Source organism: Cricetulus griseus (assembly GCF_003668045.3).
Source record: "Cricetulus griseus strain 17A/GY chromosome 1 unlocalized genomic scaffold, alternate assembly CriGri-PICRH-1.0 chr1_1, whole genome shotgun sequence".
Lineage (NCBI taxonomy): Eukaryota > Metazoa > Chordata > Mammalia > Rodentia > Cricetidae > Cricetulus > Cricetulus griseus.
Window position 1 is genome coordinate 106,805,009 of NW_023276807.1, and position 20,845 is coordinate 106,825,853.

Below are 20,845 nucleotides of genomic sequence, written 5' to 3' on the forward strand. Positions count from 1 at the left end.
GCATCCAAGGCTTCCTGTTTTCCCAGTGAACAATTTAATACACAGGATTGGGTCTCTGGGAAGGCTAGCAGCAGAGTCCCCTAAAGTGACCATAGAGTGGCTCCCATGGCTTTCATCATGTCATTTGAAGGAATATGAGGAGGTTTGGAAGGTGAGTCCCAGGTCTGCTGCTCTTGAGTAAACAGCATTGGAGTGTTAGGGATATTTCATGGGGTACCTAGGTGACTACACAGACACAGACCTGAACATTTAAAGTCATACAGGAGCCACTTGTGAGCACTATACAGTAGGTTCCATCTCAAATGAAAGATCTGTCTAGGGCTGCAGTTAGGATCTGGGAGTAGAAATCAGGAGGTCGCTACTGCTACTGACACCACTTCTTGACACCAATAGGGACAGAAAGCAGACCCTGGAACATGGAGTGTGACCATCAACCAGACATTTGGCCCTGTCCCCAGAGTCTCCAGGAGCCTGCAAGGCCCCATAGAAAGCTTGCTCAATAGCACACTGGGACTGCAAGTGGTGAGTTGCCCAGAGTTTGGAACTGGAGCAGGCTCAAGGCCACTTCCTGCTCCAGCTCACCTCCTTGGTGCACTAGTAACCTGGCTGGGACCCAGAGGGAGGAGGAAGTCTGGGCTGGAATTGTTTATCTTCCCAGCCCTGCAGAAGGAAGTGAGCAGGAGTGCGAAGCTAGCAACTACATCACTCCATCCATAGCAGCTTGGAGGGGCAGGGAGTGTCCAGGGGGCTCCAGCCAGCCCAAGGATCCCTTACCCTTCTCTGCTGATCATCTCCCTGTGGAACATAAGCGCCCATCTCTCCTCTCCTGAACCCTACCTGGCCTGCTAATCTTGTACCACCGGGTACAGGAATGATGTGCCACTCTAACCAATGCTGCTGACTCCTGATGACCTCTTTGCTCCCACATCCCCACTCTTTGACAGCCCACATTGTCATTAGGGGCTCTAGATTAAGCTGTCTATAACTCTCCACTGGCTTCCAGCAACCAAAGGATCAAATCTAGAATACCCTACTGTCCAGCAAACCCAGACTACCCCACTTTCCTGCAGACACAGACTACACCACTATCCAGGAAACCCAAAATACCCCACCATCCAGCAAACCCAGACTACCCCACTATCCTGCAAACCCAGACTACCCCCACTATCCTGCAAACCTAGACTACCCCACTGTCCTGCAAAGCCCTTGCCAGTCCCAGCTATAGCCAGAAGGAAGTTCCCACCAACACTCAGCAGCACACCCTCCCTCTCTCCACATCTGGTGTCCTCTACCTACTGGCCTCCTACCCAGATCCAAGTGGGCAGAGCTAAGTCTAAAGCTTCCTTCCCCAGTAGGTGTGTTCTCCATGCACTTCTTCCTGTCTCCTTGTCTGTCCCTTCTGAAGGGCTGTCTTCTTGTCTGTCCCTTCTGAAGGGCAGCTCTTAGATGCCCTTGACCAGGCCTTCATGACATCTGTAAACCCAGGACTCATGCCTGGCATACAAGGGACCCAGGCACAGCTGGCTGGCTGGATACAGGGTAAGCTTTTAAAAAATGGGAGTTTTCCAGTGAGAAATTAGGAATGGTGTCCCCCCAGGTTTACCTGTCCTCCCTATTCCCCTTTAGCCTGTGGGGTGGTTAGGACTGAAATAGTTTCTCACTTCTATTTTCTAGGCAAGGAAACTGAGTCTGGGAGAGAAAAAGGGCAGGGTTGAGAGCAGACACACAATCCCAGAGGTAGCAGATCGCCTCGGGTCAGCACAAAGTGCTACAATTAAGTCTCTACCAAGAGGGGCCTTTTGATCCAAATTATACAGCCCCTGTGTTCCTGAGCAATTAACACTGGAGCCACAGGTGGTACTCACAGCTGGTGAGGCTGTGTGGGCGACAGGGGGCATTATCATCTGGTGCCATGTTGCCTGCTCTGTCCGGCTTCTGACATAGGTACAATCTGGCACAGCACATCTGGAGGGCCACAGACTTTTCATGCTGTTCTGGGGAGCCCCAGAGGCACCTGTCCATTAGGGGCTGCAGTGCTGGGCCCCAAGAAATAGAAGGAACTCTCTAATGGCCTGGTTTCCCCTTACCCTCTTTCATACTGTCTTGACTCTTCCCCCTTCCCAGAGAGACTTTCTTTGCCCACCCTAATTAAACCTGCAACCTTTTCCCCTACACACACACACACACACACACACACACACACACACACACACACACACACACACACTTTCCCCTTCACCTCTCAAGAACCTGGCTTACAGTAGACATGTAAGAGATGTTTGTTTAATGCTTGCACATATGAATACTTGAATGCCAGTAATTAATGGTATGTCTTTGAGGTCCCCTTATCCTTACTGCAGCCTCTGTGTACCCATGTGCAGAACCGGGAGAGGAGTGATTATAAGGCTACTGAAAGCAACAGGGCCTGGGCTCTTAGTATGGTCTCAACACCTGTCAGATGGGGACCCCCTTGCCCAGCTTCTGCAATGGCACTTGCTAGCCATTTAAAATGATGCTATATCTTTGAGTGAATGCTAGGATCAGGTGGGCTGTGCTCTCTCTGATGGAGCTACATCAACTATGCAATAACCAGGAAGCTCTGCGTGTGTGTTTATTATATACAGCACAGCTGGAGGGGTTGGCTAATCTCAGTGGGAGGTCGCTGTAGGCCAGCTATTTCAGGTTAAAGTTGAGAAGGAAGAAGCAGCAGAGGTTAGATTTTGCAGTCACTTGGTAAATAAATAGTAAACAATTGTTACTTGCCTACACTATTAACACTCACACCTGGAACAGAGGAAGGCTTTGACATCCTCTTTGCCAACCTGTCAGAGAAGGCTTTGCCATTCCAATGGGTCTGAGGCATTGATTCATGAAATGGCTGGGCCTGTGTCAACAATACACATTTACCCTGTGGCTCTTCACATGTAAGGGTTATTGTTTCAGTGTCTGCAGGCTCTGTGTGGCTAGGACAATCAAACTCATTTGCAATAAGAAAGACTCTTCATGAGTTTCCTGGTCTACAGAGATAGTTCCAGGATAGCTGGGGCTGTTACACAGAGAAACCCTGTCTTGAAAAACCAGAAGGAAAAAAAAAGACTCTCCAATAATGGCCTGCATGGGCCTCTCCTGAGAGGCCATGCTAGCAAACAGCATGACTCCATTCTGTAGCTAACTTGGTTAAACCAAGGGTCCAGCTCTCTGATCCTCAGCTGGTCCCCAAGGCCACTGACTTTCTAGGTTGTCAGCAATGCTGCCTGATACTTGCTGTCTTTGAGTTTCCTAGAATATCACCATCAGGGAATCCACTATGGAAAGCTCAGACAGAAATGCTGAACAGATGTAAAGGAGCCACCCTCAAAGTGGAAAAATGGTCAAGGCTGAACCCCAAACCCCCAGAGCTGGGCTGGGGCTTCAGAATGGTCTAGAATCAAGCTGAGCTCTGTCCCTGGCATTGGCTGGCCATATTCCTTGGCTGTCCCAGAGAAAGGGAACATGACTTTGGGTAACCTACTTCCTTCCAAGAAGACAGTCCCTGGGGAGAGGATGAAGAGTTAGGGAGTCATCAGAGGTGCATGTACAGAACACACAGGCACCCAGCACCAAAACTGCTGTTTCCAGAGCCATGGGACACCCCAGGAGCAGACATAGCACCAGGGTCTGGGTGAGCCACCTGTGGCCATGGTGATGCATTCCCAGAGTGTGCTCATGGAGCAGCTTTTGGTGCACCACTGTTCTGGGGCTCTGTGTTTGGAATGGGCCTTGTGCTTCCTTCTAGGGTACAGTTAAGGCCTGTCATTTTCCTTCCTGCCTCACAGGGCTAGCCATATTCCTTGGCCTTGCTACTTCTTCAAAGTGCATGCTTCCCACTTCTGAGTTCTACACCACAGCTACTTTGTGTGACACTGACTGTCCTGCCCCTCTCCTGGTGCTTGAAATGATATGAGCCGTAGATATTCCAGAGTGCCCTCCCCATCTCAGAATGCTGAACTTTGTGACACTTGCTAAGTCTCCTTTACCACGGCCAGGGACTTGCTCAGGGTCCTAAGGATTAGAATATCGGTGACTTTTGGTACTTACCACAATTTTCAAGGATTTATTCTGTTGAAAGCAAAAGTGGGGACAAATTTGGGCCCTATAAAATGAAAATTGATGCAGGTATACTGAAGTGTGCTTGTGCTACCAGGATGTGAGTGCTGGACCCTTCAGGAAGAGGGACATGAACATCTGGACCACACAGGCTCAAGGGAGTAAATGCCCTTGACTTGGTGCTTCATGTCATCTTGACATGTCAGGACCAGCTCTCAGGCACCCCACCATCATGTTCATAGACTAAGTGTTATGAAATAAATATAAGATAAACTGTGTTTCATGACTGAAAATTTCATTTAGACAAGAAACCCCAACTAGACTTGCCCTGTTCCACATTATTTACTATGACATCTTGGCGCCTTTCCCAGAGCCCTGCATCTTTCACAGCCAGTCTGTCCGCCTGAGGCACAGCACAGGAGAAGAAAGGGGACAGCTCTGCTTCAGGGTCTGGGGACTGGCGTCAGCAAGCCTGGACAGATGAACTATCCCTGGAAAGAAGGACTGCTTCAGTTGGTAGGGCAAAGAGTATAGCAAGGAATAAGGTCATAAGAGAGTAGTCATGGCATCATGGAACTGCCTGAAAGATTCTAGAAGGTTCTGGAACTGAGATATTCCAAACAGGTGCCAAGGAAATGGGAGAGGCCAGAAAAGAGAAGGGAGGATACTACAACTCAGGGTGGGAATGCAAGGATTGTGGAACTCCTCACAGAGGACCCGCCATCAGGTTAAGACTGCTGCTTCCTGCATCTGAAGAGATGGCTCAGTGGTTAAGAGAACTGGGTGTTTTTTCAGAGAGCCCAGGTTTGATTGTTAACACTCACATGATGGCTAACAACTATCTGTAGTTCTAGTTCCAAGGAGATTGATGCTGCATTCTGGCCTCCTTGAGTGTGGTGCACAGACATATATGCAGTCAAAACATCCTACACATAACAAAATCCCAAAAGATTTCTGCCCCCTGCTCTCTGAGAAGGAGCAATAGGGGACAGGGGGATTGTTAGTAGCCCAGGCTCCAGAGCACAAGGTTTGGATTCTGATTTGGGCCTGAACTCCTCTGGCTCAATTATATCTCTGGCTTGTTTCCTCATCCATACAAGGACAACACAGCCAAGAACCTACAATGTGTTAACTCTTGTTCTCTTCTCTGGCCAAGGGCTCACTGAGGGAAAAGTATCCAGATGACAAATTGCCTTGGTTCTCTTGGGAAATTTTGAACATCGTCTTCCTACTTAAATATTAGGCTTGGAACTCACAAGACATATTAGTCTTCTTTTATATCTATATATGACCAAAAAGTAGAAGGGGCTTAATCTGTGGGCAGCCTGGGTGTACAATGAGGTGTCAGCAAAGTACATGGTATGCATTTGTGAAGGTGTCAAAATGAAATGCATTTGAATGAAATCCATTACTTTGCTCACTAATTTAAAAACTTCTGGTAAGTTGTGTTTCCATTCTTCACTTATTTCAAAATCACTTTTTACTTCCCCTTTTGATATCTTTGACCTTTTGGATACTTGGAAGAATGATAACTTGATTAGTCTGTAAATATTGGGGCTGGAGAGATGGCTCAATCAGTACTTTAACAGTTGCTTAAGCATGAGGACCTGACTTCAATACCCAAAGCCAGCTAGCCTAACATTGTTGAGCCCTGGCTCCTAGTGAGAGACCCTCTCAAAAACAAAACAAAACAAAACAAAACAAGCAAACAAACAAACCAATGTAAGGGCTGGGCAGATGGTTCAGCAGTTAGGGTACTTGCTGCTCTTGAAGAGGACCCAGGTTCTGTTCCAAGTATCCATATGGTGGCTCACAACCATCTCCAATTCCATGTTATCTGACACCTCTTCAAGCCTCTGCAGGCATCAAGAATGTATGCGGTGCACATACATACATGCAGACAAAACACTCATACACACATGAAAAGAAATATAATTTTTAAAAAATAGCAAGAAGGGGTCTGGAAAGATGACTCAGAGGTTGAGAGCCCTGGCTGCTCTTCCATGCTCTTCCAGAGTTCCTGAGTTCCTTTCCCAGCAGCCACATGGTGGCTCACCATCATCTGTAATGAGAGCTGGTGCCCTCTTCTGCCCTGTAGGAATACATTCAGGCAGAACACTTATACAAATAAATCTTTAAAAAAAAATAGCAAAGAGACCATTCAAAAGGACATGGTAATTTTACATGTTCAATACAGCATGAATCAATATCAAATAGATGCTTAACATATGAAGTAGACAGTGATAACCAAGTTTATAACTCCAGCTATTTAGGAGACTGAGGTGGGAGGATCACAAGTTCAAAGCCAGTTTGGGCTACTGAGTTTAATGTGAACTAGGGTGAGACCCTGTCTCAAAATTTTGAAAAGTCATAGAGTGCTGGGTATATATGGCTCAGTGGTGGAGAGCTTGCCTGGGAGGTGTGAGGCGCTATGATCAGTTCCCAGTGCCACATCCCAACCAACCATGAACTCAGGACTGACAGATCTGCAAAGTACAGCTAGCCATACCTTTGAACACCACTAATAACTGATCAGACAAGCAGGGCAAAGGGTACCAAGGGCATGAAAGGCTGAATATTCTGGCTAATTTGACCCAGTTGATATTTCTGGAATGGTCTATTCAGCAAGAGCAGCATACATATTTTTAAGTACTCATAAAATCTTTAGCAAAATAAATCATAGCCAGGGTCTTAAAAAATGTCAATATATTATATTGAAATATAAATATCAAGAATAAATACAAATAATGTTCTTTAGTCACAGGGAATTACATTGTAAATGACTAGTAGAGAGACATTTTGAAATTCTGTGTGTGTGTGTGTGTGTGTGTGTGTGTGTGTGTGTGTGTTCACACACATCTGTGCCTGGTGTCTTCAGAGGTCAGAAAAGGATATCATATACAGGAACTGAAGTCCTAGATGGTTGTTTGCCATCTTGTGGGTGCTGGGAACTGAACCTGGGCTCTGAACTGTGAAGTAGCCTCTATAGCCCCACATGACCCTTGTTATTTTAAAATTACTCTCTTTAGTGAGGATCTTTATGTGAAATCTACCTTGATGCTAAAATAACCCCTCTTGCTTTCTTCTCATTAGTACCAGCATGGCCCATTTCCATTCTGTGTGCTTCCCTGGGAATTTTATGAAGGCAGCTTTTTCTTTTTAATTCAACAGGACAGTATCTGGAGCATTTAACTGGAGCGTTTAACTGGAGCATTCAGACCAATCACATTTGCTTTAAACCCACCATTTTGCCATTTGCTTTTCATTCATCTTCCTGTTCTTTGACTTCGTCCTTTCTGTCCTCTTTCATTTTAAATTTTAATTATTTCATGTATTGATTTATATCCATTCTGTTCCTTTACTAGTACATTGACTTTATGTATATTTTTATGCTATGAAAAAAAAACTCTTAAAGATTTTATTTATTTATTTATTTATTTATTTATTTATTTTTGGTTTTTCGAGACAGGGTTTCTCTGTGTAGCTTTGGAGCCTATCCTGGCACTCTCTCTGGAGACCAGGCTGGCCTCTAACTCACAGAGATCTGCCTGCCTCTGCCTCCCAAGTGCTGGGATTAAAGGCGTGTGCCACCAACGCCCGGCAAGATTTTATTTTTTAATTTGTGTGTATGTGGGGGGGTAGGGGAGAAATGGGCATGTGCATGCAGGTGCCTTCAGAGTCCAGAAGAGGAAGCCAAATCCCCTGAAGCTGGTTGTGAGCTACCGGTGGTTGTGAGCACCCAATATGGGTGCTGGGAATCAAAATCAAGAACAAGTGATATTAACCACTGAGCCATTTAAAGCCCACAAAAAAATAATTTTTTGAAGTTTTGTTATACCACTTTCCATACAGGCATCTTTTCCTTTTAAGAGTTTCTTATCTTCACTATGATGCCTCTTGATAAAGATTCTTTTGTATATTTTCTACTTTGTGGGTTACAGTTATCCTCAAGTTTGGAAAAATGTAAGCTATTTCTTTCCCATCTCTGCACTCCTTTTTCTGGACACATATTAGCATATATTATCATCATTTTGCATATATTAGCATGATATCTTTCACATATTTGCATACTGGAAGTGGTCACAGGCAAGACTGAATTTTATTTATTTATTTATTTTATTTATTTATTTATTTATTTATTCTTTTTAAAATACTGTCAGTTACTGTATCTCTACACTCATTGCCTTTGTTTTCCCTGCTATTCTGTTAACATGACTTTTGTTTGGTTCTCTGTCTGACATCTTGTCGTTCATTGAATGAAGTTCAGCTTTGTTTCTCATTCTGTCTCCATGTTTCTACCTCACAGGCTTAGTTCTCTCCTTTTCTTGGGATGTTTTCACAAGGATTCTTGTCTTTTTGCTCTGCCATTTGTGTCATTTTGTTGTTGTTCTGTTGTTTCTGAGAACTATTTCTCTTGTCATGTACTTTATTTCTCTGCTCCTGGTCATTTTCTCCCACCCAAGTACTAAGCAAACCCAACTCTGTTTAGCTTCCAAGATCAGGCACGTTCAGGGTGCTGTGGTGTAGACTGATGCCTGGTAATTCTCTGTACCATATATTATGACTTGTTTTTACACTCTACAAGTATGCCTGAGTTTTGTTGTTATTTTTTCTCCTGCAGAGCAATTAGGTAAAATTTAGAAACCATTTGTTCCTTCTGAGGTTTGTTTTAAATCTTTGTGAGATGGTATCAGGACAGCCTTAGTCTAGGGCTAATTTTACCCCTTCCTGCGGCAATAAATATTTCTCTGCATTCTCTGCCAGACTTCTATGAGGTTTTCCACTCTGGCTGCTGCAAGCACCAACTATTCCAGACCTGTTCCAGCTCTGGGATTGTTCCTTCTAACTTGCAGATGCACCTGATCAGAGGCTAAAATCCTGTTGCCAATATTTTAGGTAGGGTTTTTCTTCCTCTTTAGCAGACAGACAACAACAATGAAAACAGCTAAGGTTTACAGAGATCATGAGATCTCCCTGCCACACAGCTATGACTTGGAAATTCTGGGTCTGTAATCTGGAACCTGGGAGCCTGATGGGGTTTCTCTAAGGTCCCTCCAACTCAACTAAAGACCTTGAGGACACAGTCTGGGTGTGACCAAGAAGAACCAGGGCTCCATGTGCCTTGATTTGAAGAGCACTCTGCAACTTAACATGGATGTGTTAGTGTGAGTGTGAGTGTGACTATGTGTTAGTGTGAGTGTGAGTGTTCTTCCCTCGTTCCTGAGCCCTCTTGCATCCCACTTTAAGAGTGTTCTGTCCCAACTGTGGCAGAGACAGCCCATCCTCCAGGCTAAGAGCACTCCAATTTTGAGCTCTCAATGACTCAATTCTTAGATTCTTGCAGGTGTCAGTGGCTCAGGAGTGACCATGACGTTCCTTGAGAATGAGCTGCTTGCCTGTCTTTCTTCTGTCATCCTTGCTACCTTTTCTTCCTATTTTAAAAAAAATAATCAAGAGATGGGGAGAGGGTGCTGACGTGTGTGTGTGTGTGTGTGTGTGTGTGTGTGTGTGTGTGTGTGTGTGTGTGTGTTCCTTGAGCCTTCAGGGGCCGTGGGTCCCAGTCTAGTAATTTCCAAGATTATTGAGTCATAAAAATGTGAGTCCTGTTTGCCCTCACCTGGGTACAATAGCCAAATTCTCCAAATCCCTAAAGGAGAGCATCAACTTTGTCTCCTCATGGATTGACTCCTCGACTGGTCCATAGCTCTCCTGAAGGCAAGCAGGGAGCCAGAAGCATGGAGAGGACTTAATGGCAACAGCAGAGACATGAGACATGAGAGCTGAGAAGTTTAAGACAGCAGGGCATCATTTCTGATATTTCTCACTTTTTAGGAAAAGGCATTAGTTAGTTTCTTCAAAGAGCCAGTCTTCAGGGAATGGGACATGGTAACATGGTCCAAGATCCTAAGAATGGGCCCCAGACTCTCTGCTGCTTGCTCTATGTCACACACCAATGATTCCTTCTGTCTTTATCTTTCCATGAGAATAAAAAGGCCAAGCACCTTTCCAGACTCACAGCAGCCATGATCCCAGTGATCCTGATGGCAGTTTCCTCCCCATCTACAGGCAGAAGGCCGTGTCAAGGTATCCTCTCCACATCAAGGGAACTTCAAGTTAACTGTGCATTAGTGTATACCACCTGCATTTGCACCCAAGGGAATGGGTAAGCCAGAAGAGGGCATCTCATCCCCTGGAGCTAGAGTTACAGGTAGTTGTGAGTCACCTGATGTGGGTGCTAGGAATGAACTTGGAGAGCAAATACTTTCATCACAGAACTGTCTCTTCAGCCTAGTTCTACCTTTCCACAAATGAGGAAATTGTCTGTGTAAAGTAGTGTGTCTGGTCAGAGGCAGAACTGTAGGGAAAACGAACTACCCAAAGAAACACACCCTGAGCAGAGCCAAAGAAACACACTTTGACCCAGCAACCAGAACCAAAGAAATGCACCCTGACCCTGAAACCAGCGCCAAAGAAACACACTTTGTTCTTAGAATCAGAGCCAGTGAAAGAATACACTCTGACCCTAAAACTAGAGCCAAAAAGCCAAAAAGACCAGTAAAAGAAACATACTTTGGCCCTGAAACTAGAGCCCAATCTGACCCTAAACCTATGCAGAAAACGATTAGCTAGCCAATCAGAGTTCAGGGATTCAAATTTGACCAATCCCTGCCCCCTGGAAAAACTCTGCTTCCCCCCCCCCAAGAATTTCTATTTAAAACCTGTGTACGCATGGAATTCTTTTAATAATAAAAATCCCTGAATGAACTTTGGGTGAAGACCTTCTTTTGCTGCAGAGTGGCAGAGAAGAGCAGCAGAACTTAAGCAGCGGCAGAGAGGAGCCCCAGAGCGGCAACTGGAGCATCCTTGTAACACTTCTGTCAGGGGAAACATTCCCTTGACAGAGCAGAGTTGTTACACTCTACTCTGTTAATGCTCGCTCTCTGGGGGACTGGAAGCCCTTTTCTGCCTGAGCAGAGCTGATACACTGGGGAAACCCCACACACACACACTTGAAACTGGGCTGTAAGCTGCTGCACTTACTGTGATCTGTGGTATTCCTTGGCTCCCCAGCTCCAGGATACCTTTCCAACTGAGCTGTGTAACACTCAATAGTCTGTGACTCCTAAGTTCCAGAATATCTGTCCTATCTGAGCCACCCAAAGACAAGAACCAGGTCTGAGTAGCTGTGTCCTGGGGTCCTTGCCTCAAGTGGTTCACCAACTCTGTTGTTGGTTTGTTAGTTATTCCCCTCCCTTTCATTTTTTTTTCCTTTTTAAAGACGAGATCTCACTATGTAGCCCCAAACCCTGTCCCCAGCATCATATATATGTATGTTCACCCCCATATGTAGATTATGGACACACACCCCTTGGGGCCACTGCCACCTGCCATAATCTGAGCACTGTGGTTCCAGTCATTTCTCACACACTCATTCCTCCAAAGTCCATGTAGTGGAGGGAAGCAGCACAGCAATTCAGGCCTTTACCTCATACTTCACTGCTTTGTGATATCAGTGCCTGGATGTTCTAGAATGCAACTGGGTAGTCTGGGAGCTTAATATTGGAGAAGGGAGGAAGGACAGGGAGTAGAAGAGGAAGAGGGAGGACAGGTAAATGAGGAGGAGAGACGCGGCGGAGGAGGAAGGGGGAGAAAGGAAGGATGGAGGGGTAAAGAGAAGGAGGAGGAAGGAGAAGAAGGAGAAAAGAGGAGAAGAGAAGGAGGCATTCTAAGCATAGGACTTTTAGGAATAAAGAACACAGAGAGAATTTAGTTCAAAGTTAAGGAAAATTTGCAAGAGATGATCTCCAAGCTATGGAGTTCTCAGAATAATGCACTGGGATACTTAAGCATTCAGCTTCCTTTGCTAAAAGTAATAAGAGTTGCAGAAAACTTCTGAGCATAAGCCGAGAATCCAGGGGGTTTCCAGAAAGTTCACCTCTCTGTGTATGCCAGGTGGACTGTGTGGAAGTGGTGCCCTGGAACAGGAAGAGCAAACAGATGATAGAGCCCACAGTGAAGAGGGGGTTCAAAGAGTGGAAAGGAGAGAGTAACAGAAGTGGGAATTCATGAAGGGAAAGACCCCAGAAAGCTTCCTCACCACAGGCCCTCTGCATAGTATATTGTCAAAACTTCCTTGGAGCCTAAAGCTTAGGATGGCAAGTAGCAGAAGTAACAGATGAGTTTGGAGCCTAAGAGGAGGCTGGAAGGGAGGACATGGGTGAGTGGACCGAATTTATGGTCATCAGCCAAGGGACCGTGATCAAATCTCACAGCCTTCAACTCCACACCTACAGCAGAATAGATCACTGTAGCTCTTGGTCACAGTGCTGAAATGCGGGTTAAAAGAGCTTAGCATGAGTTGAGAGAATGAATGTGTAAGGTCAGGAATTACAGTGACCATTTCCCAACCACCACTATACCAACACCACCATCAACAATATCATCATCAACAATACCACCACCACCACCACCATCAACAATAATACCATCACCATCAACAACAATACCACCATCACCACTGCCATTACCATCATCACCACCATCAACAGCATCACTACTGTCACCACCACCACCACCACCATGACCACTTCAGTATCACCATCCCATGGCAGAAACATCAACTGTCCATGAAGTCCCCTTGATCCCAATTTGACAAAAGGGGAAAGTGAGATGCAGAGATTGGCAGAACAGGAATTTGAATCAGAGATTCTTAACCCCAACCACAGTATGCTCACCAGGACACCAGCCATGTGAGAAATGGTCAGACAACACACTTTCTTCCCTGGACTGCCAGGGACCAGAAGGAGATGCGATGGACCCTTCTTCCATGTGGTCCAGACTCCTTCCCCTGCCTCATCCTGCATTCCCATGGTCAGTTGGATGGTTCCAAACACTTTGCAGGAACCCAGAATGAGAATATTTCTAACAAACAGATCCTTCCCTTTCCTCTTCTCTTTTTTATTTCATTTCTTTTTCCTCTGTCTCCTACCACTTCTTCCTTCCTTCCTTCCCTAATTTGGGGAAAAAAGTTTAAAATAAACAAGACAAAGAAAAAGGCATGTTAGATACCATTTTTTCTGGGAGCCTTGAAAGCCAGGATTAGCAACTGAGTTCTATAGCCATAGAGGGAAGGCTCTAGAGAGACTCTCACAGAAATCCCTGCCCTGGGTACTGTTAAAATTCTTCTGCACCCCCAAAGACCTCCCACAGCGTTCCTGAGCAATTTGCATGGAGCTGCACAGAGGAATTCTGGATATCCCAAGCCCTCCCAGAAGTCCTGCTCTGCTTTCTGTCCATGTCAACTGTGTCCTTCTCATGGACCATTTCCACGAGTCTTCTGGAATGTTCATACAAAAACCTGTGGAATTCCCAAAATGGATTCTTATGAAACCCTCCCTCAGTTGCCCTGTAAGCCTCAGTGAGTTCTCTCAGAAATACAGAATTCACATGTGGAACATCCCCTTGGCTTCCAGAGAATTCTACACTAATGCTGACAGCATGCTAAGAAAATTTCCATGAAATGTTAGGAGAATTTGCATTCAACTATCTGAGAAACCACAAGGGAGATTTGAAGAAAACCCTTAGCTTTCGCTGGGAACACAAATAAGGGTTTCCCTACTGACCAGGAGAGGAGGGCCTGTCCTTGGGGATCACATTGGCTGGGTGTCTGCAGGCAGCCATGTAGCAAACTATTGCTGACTGCTTTCTTGGCTTCTATGGAAGAGGACTTTCTCACGTGTTTTCTAGTTTTCTTTCATGGTGTTGCCCTGGCCAAGGTGGAGTCACTCAGGGCCTAGCAGCCTTTATATCATCAATCCAGCCTCACCTCATTGAAGCCTTAGGCTCACCACAGGTTCTCTCCAGTCATTCATTAAGCCTGACTTGGTGAGGACCTGGCACACAATGGGTATCAATGAAGCAATATTCTTTCAGCTTGGGATGTAGAAACATAAGGGCCTGTATGTGCATGGAGCCTACCCTGGCCCCTGCTGCCAGGAGACAGACAATCCACTGATTTTGCAAGTCAGACTCCACAGAAACGAAAAGACAAGAGCTCAGCATGGGAAACAGAGCTGCCATACAAAAGAGCTGCCCAAGGAGGCATCTAGGCAGCCCTACCCAAGCTCAGCACACAGACACCTGCCAATGCCTCGCCTACTCCAGCTGGTTTGGCCCTGGTCCAGCTCCGGAGTCCGAAACAGAGACCTGTTGAGCTGATGAGTGTAGGCCTCATCCAGCACTCTGGTCCTTCTTCATTCTGCCTTTAGCCAGCCACCCTGAGTATGCCCTTAGGGTTTGTCCGCTACCCTGATCTGGCTCAACTCCTGTTTCTGAGGATTCCCCTCCTGCCAGCTGCTCCTGGGTTCACCAAGGCTAAGCTTAGTGTCCTGGCCTTGTTCCCAATCCTAACTCATTAGGCATGGAATGAATTATTTCAGGTCTGGCTTCCTTACAGAGCGCAGACTCTGTCTTTTTGCTGGGGACTCTAGGGTGCCAAGACAGTGTCTGGCACCCATGAGAGTTGGATGGATACTTTCCGACTGACAGAATGGTGGCCAATCCCACAGAGCCATCATGTTATAACAATAGTTCATGCTCCCCAGCTATTTCATATATACTCTAAACCTTCCCACGGGGGCGGGGGCAGGGGCGGGGGATGCATCCATGAAGCATACATTCTATGGAATGGCATCATCACACTTGGGAGTGGCACCATGTGCTCACTCTGTACTAGGCCCTGCATGTGCTTTCCCTTTTCTACCACTCAAGTTCAAAGCGCTAGATATTGCTACCTAAGCAATTATGAATGAATTGATAGTATGAATGCCAACAACTGTCACAAATATTCAGTATGAATGCCAACAACTGTCACAAATATTCAGGTACTTTATTTATTTATTTATTTATTTATTTATTTATTTATTTATTTATTCGGTTTTTCAAGACAGGTTTTCTCTGTGTAGCTTTGGAGCCTATCCTGTCACTCACTCTGGAGACCAGGCTGGCCTGGAACTCACAGAGATCCGCCTGCCTCTGCCTCTGGAGTGCTGGGATTAAAGGCATGCACCACCAACGCCCGGCTCGGGTACTTTTTTAAAGTTTTATTTTATTATTTTATGTTTATGAGTGTTTTGCCTACAGGTGTGTCTACGCACTTGCATGTGATTAGTGCCTCTGGAGGCCAGAAGCAGGCATCGGATCCCCCTGGGTGAACCACCATGTGGGTGCTGGGAATCAAACCTGGGTTCTGTGGAAGAGCAGTCAGTGCTCTCAACCACTGAGCATCTCTTCGACCCCTCAGGTACTTCTTTCATTTGATGTTTTCACTGCATCTCACTGTGTACAGAGAATCCCAGCTGTCTTTATCAGTCGGTGTCGCAATAGCAGAATACCGGAGACTGAAAGCCTTAGGAGCGTCAGAATGTTATCTGGGGACTCACAAATGCAAGAGTCTGGCACCATGGTGTCATTGTCTTCATGCCATGTGGTAATGTGGAGGAAGGAAGGACAAGTGCACAGTGGGAAAGACTCACCTGGCTTGGCCTGTCTAACCCATCTCCAAATAATTAAGTGCTTCCGGGAAAAGCTCCCCTCATTTCCCCATCTTAACCAGTTACAACAAAAGTGAAAGCTCCAGGAAAGTTTGAGAAAGATGGTTCAAGTCCCAGCACTGCTCTACCCACTCAGGAAGGGAGAAGCAAGTTTGGCCAGGGAACAGGTGTTAGCCAGGGTCACCAGGCCTCACAAAGACCCAAAGACAAAGCCCTGGCCTGAGCTTACCTCCAAAAGCAGAAGGAAGCCAACAGACCTCAGAGCAGCAATGTGGAATGCCCCTCCCCACTCCTCCTGCTTCTTCATCCTTACCACACCCAAGAGCCACCTGGACTTCATTTCCTTAGCAATTCCCTTCAATTGCCTCATCTCTTAAACACTTTAAAGTCCTAAGCAGTCACACTAGTGAGATCACACTCTGGGCGTGTGTGGCAAATCTTCTCAACAATAACTTGCTCTCCTCCTTCCTGGGGAACAGCCCTCAGTTTCCTTGCTGACCACAGCACTGGATGGAAAAAAAAAAAAAAAGACTTCCTGTCTGATTTCTCTTGAAACAGGGAGTTTACAACATAATCCTGACCAACGGGATGTGTGATTTAAAGGAGAGGAATGTGTCTTTTCCCTTTGTTGTTATTTTTTCTGCTTTCTGGAATGTGGGTGTGATGACTGAAGCTGTAGCAGCCAGATTAGACTATGGGGTAACCTATAGAATGAAAGTCTTGTGCGAAGGAGGAGGAGAGGAGAAGAGACCTAAATCTTGTGGTTGTTTTCCCAGCCTTTGAGTTTTACCAACACCAGTGTGATGGTTTATGGTGATTGTCTACTTGACAGGATCTAGATTCTCTGAGAATGTCTATGAGGAATTATGTAGGCTGGGTTAATTAAGATGAGATGACTCAACCTAAAAGTGAGTGACACCATTCTCTAGGTTCCAGACTGCATAAAAAAAGGAGAAATCAGGTTAAGCAGTAAAATTCATCTTTCTCTGCTTCCTGACTGGAGACAACATCAACTGCCTCAGGCTCTAATTTATATTTATTTATTGTGTGGGGGTGGGAGGTGGAGGTGTTGGTGGCAGGGGTGTTGGTGGGTAGGGGTGGGGTATGTGTGTACATAATACAACATGCACATGGAGGTCAGAGGATGACTTGCAAGAGTATGTTCTTTCCTATCACTATGTGAGTCCCTGGATTAAACTCAAGTCACCAGGCGTGGTGGCAGGCGCTTTTACGGGCTGAGCCATCTTACAAGCCCCTTCGTCTATTGTTTTTAAGGTAAGGCTGTATAAGGATACACTCTGTTGGTTCATGCAACTACTGCTACCTCCTTCTGGTCCCCAGTCCAAAGTTCGGCTCATGGGGAGCTTGGCTTTGCAGACACAGCTGAGGGGACACAAACCTTCACCTTGGAGCATCAAGCAGGTGACAGATCCATGAGCTATCATTCATCACACATCTAGGGTCCCTCCTAGAATTCTCTTGGCACTGGGTCTGCTTCTCAGGATCCCCGGACCCTGCATTCTCCTGGAAGCTGCAGGAAGCCAGGCATAAGAGCAGATGTGAGAAGAGTCTCAGGCCCATCTCTGACATCAACAACTAGGGTGCTGCACTCCAAAAGTGTGAGCATTCTTCTTATTGGTCCATGTGTGGCCTCAGAGAAGGCAAGTACTCTGTGCTGGGATTATTTCTAAGTCCCTTATTCTGTCCCTGGAGCTAGTTATTCCTGTGAGACCAGTGGTCCTCAATCTTCCTAATGCTGTGATCCTTTAATATAGTTTCTCATTTTGTGGTGATACCCAACCATAAAGTTATTTCTTTGCTACTTCATAACTGTTGATGTTACGGTTATGAGTTGGATATAAATATCGGACATGCAGGGTATCTGATGTATAACTCCAAAGGGGCTGTGGCCCACAGGTTGAGAACCACTGTGCTAGACTCTCTGCCTTTGAGGTCAATGGTTTAAACTTAAGCAAACTAGCACATAGCCTTGAACTCAGTAAGAGAAGCAACCTCTTCCAGCTTGGCAGCACCAGGATTTGATTGGCAAGCAACCCCACTTCACCCCTGCATGCCTTCACCTGTTCTGGTTTCATTTCTGTTGCTGTGATACAGTACACAGTTCAGGTTGCAGTCCATCACCACAGAGAAGTCACAGACAGCTGGTCAAACATCTACAGTAGAGAACAGAGAGGATGCCTAGGGAATGGTGCCTCCCATAGTAGACCAATTCAGTGTTGGCATCCCCAAGGTGAGACTCTTCCCCAGATGATTCTAGGATGTGTCAAGCTGACAATTAAAGCCAACCACCACACTTCCCTAATCTACAAATTTGGCTTCATTTTTGTATCTTTACCCTGTCAAATTGTCAGTTACTCATCTTTGGTGAGCTAGAGCTGTACATTAGAACCAGTTTAGACATCCCTTCATGATGGAGTCTCACAGTGTGGTTCTATGAAAGGCTCTGGATGGGGGCATCTCCTCCTGAGGCCTGGCCCCTGGATCCTTAATGGCATGCTCTGGGTACTGTATATGACATACACCTGACAGCCTCTGGCTCAGATATTTCTGCATAGTTAGCAATGGCAATCCTGGGTATTATGGCACACTTGAGTGGTGCAAGGAGCTCAGGTCTGGATCATCAAAGAGATGGTTAACCCAAGGGTGCAAAATGGATAAGTCAAGCCCTTTCATTGTCTTTGAAACTGGCCAGAGGACATAGCAAAGACAGAAAGCCTCTGTTTCCATGCAAAACTAAATTTAATCTTTACCATAGGTCAAATGCCACTGGTTCCATTTAAAATTCATCATCATTTCAAACAGGTGGCAGCTTTGTGTTCTTCCATTAGCTGGCCACTGAAATCATTAGCCATGACACTGGATGTGTCACTTGACTTTTTTGTCTTTTTCTTTTTTCTTGTTTGCAAATAGGAGCAATGAGAGCTTTGGAAAAGTGGCTGTGCTGGGCTGTGGTGGTATACTCCTTTAATCCCAGCACTCTGAAGGCAGAGGCAGGCAGATCTTTTGAGTTTGAGGCCAGCCTGTCTACAGAGCAAGTTCCAGGACAGCCAGAGCTACACAGAGAAACCCTGTCTCAAAAATAAATAATACAAAAGTGGATATGATGTAGTAAGTGCCCACAAATGTTCTACTGTCTTCACAGCCTGTTGCTGACATGTACTGTGTCCCATATGTGTGCCTTTGTCCTCATGTATGTTTTTCTCAATGCATGGCCTTAGCCAAGCATATCTGAGGATCCTTTGTGCCCACTGGAAATCCCTAAGGGCCTTAGGGACATAGATGTGTAAGTCAGTGTGGGACTGGGCAGCAAGCACCTTGCACAGCCCTGACTCCCCACACTCATGCTGCCTGGCGCTGCCTGCCAGGTTATCCCCGACTGGCTGGGAAGCTGCAGAGATCTTCCACAGCCCTGGTCCCAGAGAGAGCTTCAGAAATCAGTGGCAGGACAATGGCACTTTTCTTTTCTCTTCCAAGAGGGATCAGCTATAGGGGCCTTTGCAAGAGCTGTGATGACATCTTCATTTGTGGTAATGGGATTAGCATGGCACCACAGATGCTCCTGGGCAGAGAATGGGCAAGACTGCTGGGGAGGAGGGCAGAGGACCCTGAATGTTTCAAGCTGCCAGGAAGTAGACACCACCCAGGCTAGGAGCCATCCTTGCCCTCTGATGGATGCAAGGACTGGAAAATTGAATTAGCCCCATTATGATGAATGGAGGCTTGCTGCTCCAATTCTCTCTCTCTCTCTCTCTCTCTCTCTCTCTCTCTCTCTCTCTCTCTCTCTCTCTCCTCCCTCCCTCCTTCCCTCCGTGTGTGTGTGTGTGTGTGTGTGTGTGTGTGTGTGTGTGTGTGTGTGTACGTACGTACGTACATATGTACACATGCATGGCCATGTGTTGCAGGATAGAGGGATCTTTTGTGCCTTCATCTCCACAATACTATGTATTGTGGAAGCCATCTTCACAAATACTGTGTATCCCATTCAGGAGGAACTCAGGTGAAATTCTTCTACTCTGGAAGTCTGCAGCTTTCAATAAACCCACCCCTTCCCCCAGTCCATTCCAGGTGGCACCTACAGGGGCCCCCAGCACAGCAGTGTCCAGTGGCTATGGTTTCCACTCAGGTTCAATGGAAAGCTCCACACACCACTCATGTGTGTTCAGTCACTTTCCCTGTGAGCCATTCCCAGGACATTCTCAGAAGTTGAACCTAGGCCCAAGGGAGGCTGGAGAAGTCCTTGAATGTGTCACTGAGAGCCTCACACTAAACTCTGCTGGTCCCAGGCAGAGTGACCTGATGGCTAAATCTGTTAACATGTTATAATTTTGGTTATTATTATTAGTTTTAATGTTCTGTCCTCTAAAACGTCAATGCATCCCTTCTCTAACTTTTGATTTTGATATAATTATTACTTACAAATAAATTACAGAAATCATACAACAAACATCCATATATTGCTCAATTAGAAGCCAGAGCTACCAATTGTTAGTGGTTAAACTCATGTACTTGCTCATTCCCCCTCCTGCTATAGACACATGTAATGCACTCACTCTTTAGGCATATATAAACAATGTATGATGTATTTGAATGTGTGTATGTGTACATTGTACATGTGTGCTTTTGTGTGTGTATGTTTGCTTATGCATATATGTGAACATTGAATGCAAATATGTGCATTTATATATATATTTGTGTATGTATATGTACTATGCATGTACATCTGTGTGTATAGTTGTGCAAGTGTATAACTGTACATTGTGCACATTTGTATAGCTGTATATACATTGAATGTATACATTTATGTGTGTGTTATATACATGTGTACACACATTTTCTTATGAACCACCAGCATAACCCAAGACATCTGTCTTCTGACTGTCTTGGTGAGCACTATCTAGAATGTGAAGATCTTCTTTGAGACCCACAGCAGTGAGATTCACACATGGGGAAGTCTTCATGCTTATACATTTCACACTATGATCTAATTCCTCTACACATCCAGTTGCCCCAGCTAAGGCCTCCACAAGTCCTTTGGGCTTTTTCTTCCTAAGTGCAGTCAAGGTCCCCAAGGCACTTGTCTTATCTTGTCACTCAGAAGTCCAAGGAAGCACTGAGGGCACACAGAGGCCACATTCCTCATGCTAGGCTGCCTTGAACACTGGGTAACTGTCCAGATGGACAAGCTG